Source organism: Zosterops lateralis (genome assembly GCF_965231275.1).
Source record: "Zosterops lateralis genome assembly, chromosome: 17".
In the NCBI taxonomy this organism is placed as follows: domain Eukaryota; kingdom Metazoa; phylum Chordata; class Aves; order Passeriformes; family Zosteropidae; genus Zosterops; species Zosterops lateralis.
In genome coordinates, this window is record NC_139777.1 from 11330344 (window position 1) to 11341796 (window position 11453).

Consider the following 11453-nt stretch of genomic DNA (forward strand, 5'->3'; position numbering starts at 1 on the left):
CTTTGAGTTTAACATGGATTTGGAGGCCCACTGTAATTGGAAATCCATCCCAAAACCAGACTTTAATTTCAGATAAAGGATTGAACCAATTAAGACCCTGATCTGGGACAAAATAGAAGTGCGTCAAATAAAGGACATTTCCTTCTGCTGGTCCAAGGCAGACACCCTGTTTAAAGCAGTTATTCCCACCGAGCCACCGGCTGTGCCTTCTGCTTCAAAACACACAAGTTCACAACATAGCAACTGGCTTTCTCATCTGAGGGGAACACGAAGTCCAGGGGTGGCGACACATCTCTAAATATATCCCGCTGAGTTTAAGCACTGCTTTATGTATCTGCTGGAGGATGTGACAACTTTCAGCACTTAGCATTTGCAGTTGTTAGGGATTTTGAGTTAAATATTAAGCCTTTTAGACTAAATAAAAAAAAGAATGTCAGGGAGAGAGTGTCTAATATTTAACTTTAGGCAGAAAGTGTCCAGGGGTAGTCTGGTTTCATCAAGGCATTTGGAGACGTGATTCTTTCTCTCTAATTCACCCTTTTTAACCAAAAAAAGTTTCAGTGAAATTACTTTTCTTGCCCAAACATATTTTCAAAGGGAAATAATAAGCAGTGGCTGATACATGCATTAGATTTTTCATCTGATGATCCTAATCTTCTTTAATGGTCAATTTTAAAGGTACCTATCTATAACATTTTATTTTGTTCATGACTGGCAGATCTTTAAACATTGCAGGGAGGGAGATCAATGAAAAAATCAGCTGACAGTACAGGGGGGAAATGAGGAGGCCAAGTAAGTTCATTTCCATATCAGCATAGCCAGGATGTCAACAGATAAAGCATTTCTGGAGGATTCAGAGAAACAAACAGAAGGGCCTGGGTTTCTCTGGGAACTGTTCAAGTTCTTTTCTGCCTGGACTGCAAATTAAAGGGAAAAACAGCAGGTCTATTTTGTATCTAGCTCCCGAGGAAGGTCACATAACTGAACTTTTCTCTTCAAGTTCTATTCTTAGTGTGAACTTTCACTGACTTCTCTATTGGTGCCTTGTTTATTTGTAATTTAGTAAATTGTACTACATGTAGGAAATGGACTTCATGGCAATAAAACTGAAGCCCCTGAAAAGAATACTTAGGAACAGTGGAGACCTGAAAAAACAGAACATTTCCTGTGCACCGTATCAACCATCCTGCAACAACGCGGTGAGGTCCAGACTGCATGAATAGGAAATGACAAGCCTAGAATTACTAATAATGATGAAAGGAGATCAGGCTATTCCATAGGGACTGTGTGTATATAAAGGTATAACTCCAGCCAACACAATAAACCTTCAAAGCACGAAATGTTAATGTTGAGCAGGAAGGTAACCTAATAAAGGAAGATGCCTTCCATATCCCAGACAAAGCATATTAGAGGGCTTGGATTTAAGTCTGAATGTTCCACCTCAGTGAGTGCAATTATCTGTTAAGTAGGATGCTTGAATCCAGATCTCAGTTCTGATTCTGACTTCCTCAAACGTCTGCATTTAAACTACTTCCAATTCTGCATTACCTGGACCAAATGAATGTTTTGGGAAACAGCTGAACCTTTTGGTATGAACCCAAACTGTAATAAATAATTTAGAGGAAAATAAGTATTTTATGGAACAAAAGCACTTCAAAACGAGGGAAAATTCCTGCAAAACAGTTCTGAAGTGCACATGCTTTTCATCTCCATTGCCCTCAGTCAGGGTGGTCCATAAAGTCGGGTGTAGAAGTCAGGACCACACAGTGCAATCTGTACAGAAACAGTTCTCATGTGTTTCTGTGCTGAAACCCTGCATTGCACAGACACCATCGCAGAGCTAAATCTGGGCTTTAGTAGTGCTGGTCCACAACTCTCTGGTGCAACACTGTTCCCGAGAGTTCCTGTAAAACCCCACAATAGCACCCTGGCATTAGTCAGAAGCACCCTGGAGAATGAATTTAAGAGCCAAATATCTGGAGCTCAGGCTAAAATTGGGACAGACTCAAGAAAAGATTTAAACAAACAAACAAAGTCTTTCCACTGTAGCCCAAGATAGGAGGAAAGGCTGAACAGCATCACAAACCAGTGCTCAATAGGCAGGATTACAGGCAGCATTTCTATTTGTCCTTCCTAAGGCAGAAGCAGGTATATCTATTCCCTCTGAAACACCCAGCTTCTTACAAACCCTGTTACTATCATCATGTGAATGTTTCTGACATTTCTTCACCTGTCACCTTGAAATTGGTCACACAGAGTTCTCCAGAGCAGATAAATAATATTGTGTCCCTAATCCAGTAGCTGCCTCAGACATCCCCAGTGTCATTAACACCCATCAAAGGATTTGGGTGGACACAGATGTGTCCTGCAACAGGGCAAATGAGGTTGGTGCTCTGTCTAAGCTTGCTTTTTTAGTGCTGCAATACCCTTTAAAATTATCTTTTACAATGTCCTTTTCCAGTGGCCACAAAATAAAGTACTGAATTCTACTGCAATCAGGTCTTTACATTGCTTCACCTCAAATACAAATTCCCTTGCTTCATGTGGAAATATAACACAATTATCTTGAAACACACCTGATTCAAAACATTTCAAGTGTAAGAGACAGGCAGTGAAGGGGAATTAGCATAATAAAAGTGTAGGAGAGGAGAAGGTCTAAAATACAGAGGGAAGATAAAACACTAACTTCAGGCTCCTTAATACACAGCTAAAAGAAGGGAGTTGGTAACCTTACTGTCTCTCCTGCTTTGGTTTAAGGGTGCTGTGATGCAGGAAAACCAAAATTCTCTGGTTTAAAGTCACTCCTTTGTACCATGACCTCTTGCTAATGACACTTAACTCCGGTGGAGCTTTTGGGGGTTGCAGGTTTTGCCTTTACAGACAAAGCTCTCTTCCTAATTCTACTTAAATCCTCACAAGCACTGTTAATCAGTTTTAGAAATGGGTCTCTATGTAAACTTAAGCCAAAGTGAAGTTCAGGATTTTGATATGGATGGAAAATTCCAGCCTGCATTTAGATCACCTGTCTTAACTGTGAACTCTGCAACAGCCTTAGGTACAATCACCTATGCCTACCTATTTGGCAGCAGAGCCAAATTATAAACCTCATCTGGTTGACTTTGTGTCCTCTGCTTTTGGCTTCCTGCTGTTCGGAAGGCTGGGTGAGGGGAAGTGGCAGAAAACTGAGGAAGTTTATTGTTGACAATACATTTTGTCTGCTCTCAGGCATGCCTGAGGCCAAAGCAGTCCCCAGGCAGCCCCAAATCTGGGCAGTGAAATCTAAGGTTTTAGGCACTCTCCCCTTCCTCCCACAGGAAAAGCTCAGCTCACAGTTTTCAGAGTTAATATATCTTTGGAAGATCCCCTCTGATGTTAGTACTGTTGTCTTTCTAGCTAGAAACATTTTCCTTGATTGCTTTGACTGAATCACACCTGAAAATGTGTCTTTAAAGCAGAACAGATTCACAAATTGGCTACTTTGCCAATTAAAAACTTCATCCTCCCCTGGAATATGTCTGTCTCCCTGGTGCACAGGAAGTGCATTAAAGAAGTAATAAAGACTCATAAAACACATTTACTGATCTAACATTTAAGAGCAGAGTTCTTGTTCATTACTGTAACTTTCTGCTAAATTACCACCAGCAAGATTGCTCATGGGCTCAAAAGGTCAGTGTTATTTTTGCTGTTGAAATCATGGAGTCTGGGAAACAACTGTGTGTAAATCGCTGATAAACTGGAACAAAGACAGAAGAGAAAAACACTGAACATATAAGAATGCAAGTAAACCAGCAGGAAAGGAGGGGAGGGGATGAATCTCACGGACAGTTTATTAAAAGAACAAAAGAGTAAAATCTGGCGCATTTGTTTTCCACGGGTTCAGGAAGCCCGGTTTTGAGCACCTACTATAAATAGTGTTCTAATCCTTCATCAAAGCGGGTAGTAGTCTATACCAAAATGAGTGAATTTTAGGTATAATCTGGGAAGAGGAAGATGTCCCTCCCTTCACAGAAGGAGAAAGATCTTTTGTTTCAATCCTTGCAGAAATTAGGCAGAAATTTCAAAGTGTAAGAGCTGGAGAGATGAGGAAGAGTCTGGTACATGATGTTTCTATACTGCTGGATTCCTGTCAGGAATATTGTTAGAGAATGGAATTAGTAAACATCTAATCTGGAATTGAGTAATCTGATTTTGAGAAAGATGGTCTTGAATTTATCACGAGGTTAACTTCAAAATCCTCAAGGAGTTCCCCTCTGAGTTGAAGCTCTATGTGAATTGTAGGAACTTTGGGAAAACATTTGGTAGGGATATCATATTAAAAGGAATGGGAGCTTGTTTGAAATTCTGAAAAGGACAATTTTCAGTCATTTAACCCTGTACAAAACATCTGATTGTAATGTTATCCCAAACAGCTACCTCAGAGCCATCCAAGTTAAAACCAAATGCAGATTACAGGAACCTTACATTGCCCTTAGGGGGGAAAAAGTAATTGAAAAATTATTTCATGCAAAAAACTGCAAGTTGTTCCAGGTGAGCTTATTAGATGGCCCCAAGACCCATTATTTTCTAGGTGAAAGCTTTGGTTAATAGCTTGGCCAGTGGCAAAGTGGTATTAAATGATTCAATACACTGCCCTGGCTCTCAATTGTATGATTTGGTGTTTGATGATATTCAAAGCACCTCAACAAGGACCTTGAAGAGGTTTGTTTTCAGAGCTTGCCCACTGAACTGGACACCAGTTGGTAACTTTTAGGATAGGCACTGAACATTTTTCGGGCAGGTCAAAACCTGCACAGAGGAGTCAATACAGTGCTACATTAATCTTTGTTTTCACACTTGACAGCACAAAAGGAACAGCAACATCCACTAACGGTCAACACCTTGCTTTTCTGGGAAGGCATTCATGCTGAGATTGAGGAAATTACAGTAAGGCTCTCTCTCAGAGAGGATGAGACCCTTCCCACCACCAGAATTATTAGGGAAAACATGTTAGATCTCTCATACAGGCCCTGTATTAAAGGACTTCCAGTACAGATTGCACAAACTGGCCCACAGACAGGACATTCTCCAGATTAAAATACTTCCTCATTAGTCTCTCACCAAAGTCATTCAACTCACAGCTCCCACTGACCAGAAGGAACTAGGCCTGCAGAGTGATTTTGGTGGCAGGAAAGGGAAGAAAAAAGGGAGCATCTGTGGGATCCATCTACAGTACCTTGATGTGAGAGCACAATTTTATGCTAAGAAGTGACAAAGGGGCTTCAAGCCTTCAATTGAATTTGCCCAATGAGTCGATCCATACCCCTGACACCCAGACATAGTCTCTCAGGATTTCAGAGGTTTTATACACAGGGACTCCCACTGACACCCAGCCTGGAAACTTCTGCTTGAGAATAACCTGATCTGCTGTAGAATTTATTTCTGAGTAATATACTCTTATTCCACAGTGAGAATATCTGTGATATTACTGAGAATACAGGGTGCTAACCAGCAGTAATATCTCACCTGAACTCCAGACTCCACTGCAACCCAAATCAGTTGTTTGGTGTAAAGAAGCCCTTTTTTGATAGAAGTGGAAAGACGGCAAAAGTTATCATCTTTTAAGGACAACTCATGGAAGGGGTGCTGTGAGGCCTCAACAGCACATTTGTGTAGTAAAGGCCAATATCTCTGTGTCACAGCAATATGTGAAATTGGGCAGACGGCTGCAGCTGCACTTGGCAAACAAACAGTAGTAACATAAGCTTGACACTCTAAATGATGGTTATTGAACTGCTGTATTCATGGTCAGCCTAGATCCTGGCAAAAGGGCATGAGGAAGACAAAACAGAAGTTTAATTAACTTAACAGGAAAGGAAAAATCTCCAAGATAAAAGGAAAAGAGCCATTTCTGAGCCAAGTGTTTAGAGGGTTCTCAGACCTTCCCAGGCCAAAGAGTGTCTGTGTGTAATGCTGACTTCCTTCCAGCTCTGTCTGTGCCAGAAATAACTCATCAATGGAGTATATCTTATTAGAGTACCTTTTATCAAAGCCATTCCTGCACAGGAAAGTGATACTTGCTGCTGACGTGCTGCTGGCACATGAAGAAGGAGGGAGGTGTATTTATGAAGAGTGTAACACATTCTGCTGCCCTTCCTGAGCCCATACAAATGTCTGCAGACTTCGAGTGGCACAAACCGAAAACTTCCAAATGACAGACACCACTTTTGCACCAAGGCAGGAGGGGATCTGCAAGGATTGATTGGCCTCTGCAAGATCTTGGGCATTTTCAGCATCTTTTAAAGGCTCTTTAGCAGTTTATGTCACTGATACTGTCACTGGTGACATGTTCCCACCACAGCAGAGGGAACCCGGAGCAACGGGAGCAATGCCCCTGGGTGGTCACACAACCTGCTGAGATGTGGCCAGCCAGGTTGTGCACATAGAACAGACTCACGTGGTGCCTCAAGACACAACACCTGACTGGACTTGAGTCATGTGCAAGTCGCTGGAATTTAAACCAGTTGGGCAGAGATGAGAAGACAGGATGCGTTAGAAACAAAAAGGCACTAGAAAGAAGGAAGGGAAGAGATTGTGGATGACCTACTGGTGGAGATAATTTCCCTGCTGAGCAATAGTTACCATACCAACAATTTCTGAGCAAATTTCCAGCAGTAACTGTAGGAAGATTCTTTGTTTGGCTTTGGGGATTTTTTGTGTTTACCAGCTAGACTCCATATGAGACCTTTGGTCCAACCTCACAGTGCAGAGTTCTGTGGGTCCAGAGGAGATGACAGTACAAAATTTATAGCCCAAATATCATTAAGGATGGAATGTAGTCCTTTCCAGGAACGAGTGAGACACTCTTCCCACAGCCAAAGAGGGGGCTTTTATCTCTTTCCTTCTACACACAGGCACCCTCCTGCCCCCCCCCCACTGTGCTGCATGCATATAGCCATTTCCTGAAACATTTCAAATTTGTTTTCCTTAGGTTATTTGTGTCTACAGCCACCAGATGGTCTGTGTCAAAGCTGATATGTTCAACATATTATTCCATTATCCTATTAGGTTGAACATGTCCTTCCTCCCATGAGAGCTGTTAAAATATCACCCTTACAGAAAAGAGGCAGCTTTAGTCCCACTGTCACCTCCTTTCTCCTTCTGAGGAACACAGAAGTGATCCTATAGCACATAGCTAACATTTTAGACTGTCTTGATATTCTGTGTTCATACTTTCATGAAATAATATCTGGCCATTTAATATCCAGCTCCCTCAACGAACAAGCTGCACACAAGTATCAGGTGTGATTAAAAAAAAAAAAAAAAAAAGCTCTGAAGACTTGAAAAAGGTAGTGATGAAGCTTTCTTATTTTCAAATAAAAAATTCCCATATTGTTTTATAGGGCTCTATAATTTGAAATTATTCTCCATCAAGATACCAGTTATATTTCCAAAACTGCTCTCTTGATCTTAAAAAGTCTTGGAAAACATCTGCAATCCAGGTCAATGACATTTAAACTGAGGAAATGGTCACCTTTGGTTTTTCTCTGCGGGTTCCTCATGCCCCTGGGAAAGGGAGAGCAGAAATTCCTGGCTGGTTTCCATGACCCCAAGGACTTTCTTTGCTTGAGGAGCCTTCCCAACCCCTGCAGCATCTACAGCTAAGACAGCTTGTGTCAACAAAGATTTTTCAAAAGATGCTGTTTCAAGTTGGTAGGGGCAGAAGGCAATGGGAGAAGAGAGAAGAGAGAGGCAGAGAAAGCCTCACTGATGGGGATGAAGGCAGCCAGCACACAGAGAAATGAAACTACGTCAAAGATACACAGGTCTCCTGTGGGAATTCTTAATCAGTAGCAACAGCACGAGCACTAGCTCTTGCTTTTCTCCAAGATGCAACTCTGGGTGAGAAATACCCTGAACAAAAGACCCTTCTTTTTACATACCAAAAATAAATGTTTTTGGAAAATATGCATACTCCCCCTTCATTTGCATGCCTGGAGACTTTTGCTATCTGCCCACTCACCCTTTGCATCCTCTGTTCCACGATGGGAAGCAGTCACAAATGTGTCACTCATAAATATGTTTGACACAGTTCAGTTCCTCCTGGGCCTGGCATAATGACAGTCACCAGCATCAGCTCAGTTCCAGAAACTGAATAAAATTAGATATTTTTTTAAAGCCTGCATCAAGCTGGACTGTGCCCTGGGAACCCCCTCTAACATAGCCTCCTCCTGTGTTAATCAGAAGGAGCAATGAAAAACACATATCTACCTACCTACACATCCACATTTCTCACCCTGACTCCACAGAACATTAGCAGACACTTCAGGCAGAGGTGAAGATGTGTGAGTAGGGTCCATATAGCTTCTTCAAGAGGCACCAAAATTCATGATTGTCCCAGGAAGAGACAGTGGTCACCTAAATTACTGTTGCATCCCCTTCAGCTCTAGAGTTTTTGTGATCTTGTAACACACAGGTTGTATGTTCTCCCCAGAGAGGTGAGCAGTGGCAGGTGAAAATTAACCTACATGCACCTAAAACATGTAATTAATGAATTGATATTAGGGCAAAATGGTAGAGGCTGTTGGTAGTTCCTACTGAAAGTGGTTGATGGGGCACCATTTAGATGATGGCAGAGGAGCTCTGAGAGGTGTTTTGGCTGAGGAGCCATCCCTGTGAGCAGCAGTTCCTGACAGAGGAGAGCAGCAGTGGAGCTATTACTGAGGGATGGGACAGCTGGAGAATACCAGAGAGTGTCTTACATATGCTGTAACTCAGACCATATCTAGTATCTCTTCTAATCCACAGGGGTGCCATTTCTCATGCCCTTTCTTGCTGGATTGCTTTTGACACCATAAATCCAGATGTTCAGGCTTTGGGAGGGAAGAAGCAATTGCACTGAAGAGCTGCTCAGCATTGCAAAACAACATCCAGTTAGGCTGTGGTCCTGAGGAATTGCAACACTTCAGAGATTCACTTGGACCTTGCGTTCAGTGTACAAAAAAATGATACACTGACTATCACAACTGCTGGTCTCTGCTTCTCTGGTCACCTTATGTGCCTAATTTCATGTTAACTCTTGCAGGTCTTAAAAGCTTCCTTCTAGCATAGTGTGCTTTTCCACTGCAAGCAAGATCTCTTCAGAAACCAAACCACTGGGAAGCTCTGTATATACAACACAGTAATTTTAAGAGTGGGAGCTCTCCCCAAGGATATAAGCAAAATCTGAGTGGAAAGATTCCTCACTTCCTACAGGTACAAAGAATCATGCTCTAGTCATGTTGAATCACAAGATCTTGAATTACCAGTCCTGGAGGAATGCTTACTTACAAAGCAGTGATTTAGCAGAATAATAGAATATAAAGGTGAGAGGAGCAGCAGCATACAAATACTTTCTGTCTCACCACAAAATGTGCCCAGCCCCTGGAGCCACAGACTACTGGACAGAGGCTGGGAGCAGCAATAAGAGCTGCCTGCAAATGATATTCCTAAACATTGTGCAATTTAACCCAGCTCTTATGAAGATGGATGGATGCAGCATGCACACGTATTGCTGCCTGCTCCACACAATGGCTGAAATTGGGCAGAGGGAGAGAAGACACAGTGCAATTTGCAAATAACTAATATGCCTTTGGCCTTCTTTCACCTTTCCATTTCTTATGCATTAGACTAATTATTCATATCCCAGGCAATAACCCTTCCCAGTCCTGACCTCTGCATCCACCTCTTTCTTCCCGCCTCTCATTTGCCAGTGATTCAGCTTCCCTCATCTATGTGTACTTGGCCTATAAGTATGTTCTCACTTACTTTCATAGACTCGAACAAAACTTCTAAGATTACTACCACTTTGTCTTTCAGCTGCCTGCTTACAATTCACAGCTTCCATATGGTCTGGATGAGCTCAGATACATGATCAGATTGCTGCTTGTTTCTGTTATTCCTTTATCTTATTTCTATATTTAATTTTTTTTAAAGCTATATTTTATTTTAGCTTGTTTAATGTGTACACCTGCAAACAAAGCAAGGGCCAAACTTAACAACATAAAAAAAGACACTTAAGGGAATTTCCTTTCTTAGATGTAGAAAGCCATCTAATGCCCAGCCTCTCAGGACAACTCACCTTGCTTAACAATGAGCTCTTTGGGTTTATTGAACCTCCACGTCTTGTGCATGCTGGTACATGTTTGCAGTTTAACCAAGGTGAAGAAAAACAGCACTTTTATTAGTTGCCAGGCCAGTGAACAATCACAGCCAGAAAACTTTGTTGCTTCTGATCACAGTTGCTCATCCTTCAGGGGCACCTGAACTAAGTGAAATACCATAACAAAGAATTGGTTATGTTACAGCTGAGAAACACAGGAATGTCTTCCTGAGCACAATTCCAGAATGTGGTTTGCAAATAGACAATGCTGAGGGGACAAAAAACCCCACAAAGCAGGCAGACAAAGGGGAAGACCTTCCAAAATCAAAAAGCATAAACATGAAATGAGAAACCACCCAAGTCCAAGGCAAAGGGAAGGGCTGCCCCCCAGCTTGCTGCTGCTCTCTGGCAAGGCACTGCCCAGTTCAAATAGCCAGAGTGCTTTGTATCTTCTCCCAAGAAAATAAGGACCAGGCTTAATAAGCTTAATAATCCCAACATTGAGTAATTTAGAGGCACTTTTGCTCTTAAATTGCTTAATTGCTTTTAAAAATCCTTTGTGGTTGCCCCACTCCCCGTTGACTTCTTGGCACCTCCCTGAGGGCCTCAGTCTTGATGCTGAGTCAAGTCATGTCCTGGTCTGAGTCTCCATCATTCTCTCCTTTAAGAGTGAAGAAACCTGCCTGAAACAAACCATCAGAGAAGTCCACAGAAGAAGCTGCTTTACGGACCTGAGATTTCTACCCCAAATTGAACAGGATTTTATTCCTTCTTGTCTCGTCACAGGTGTCACCTCCTCAGGAAAAAACACTTGCATGAATGTCCCCCAGTCCATCCTCAGTTGAATACAAAACTGACATGTCCATCCTTTCTCTTTGTGGTGTTATGCTCCATCCAAACCTGAATTCACAGTCACACACAGGCTGTGAGTCACACTGGGCCTTGCATACAAGCAGCAATAAATGTATTTGATGGGTCCTTTACATACCTGTCTGCAGACCAAACAGCTCCCAATGTCATCTCCAGCCCGGCAAATCATTGAATCTGAGCAGGGATCAGATTAGCCAGGAACTTGAAAGACCACAGACAGCAGAGGGAGCACTCACTGCTCCCGTCCTCAGCTCGAGCATCCTGTCCGGGTTCAACAATGCAAAACAAAAGTAAAAATGACCCCCGGTGGCCATCTGGAAAAATGGAGGTACCGCTATACACATGCTGCACTTGTGGTTCAAATGCTGCTGAATTATTAGACCGAGTTAATGCCCAAATCAGGTGCTGAAGAAGGTCTGTCTTTTGGAGGATGTTTCCCCTGATGTGCTACACCAAGGACACAGTG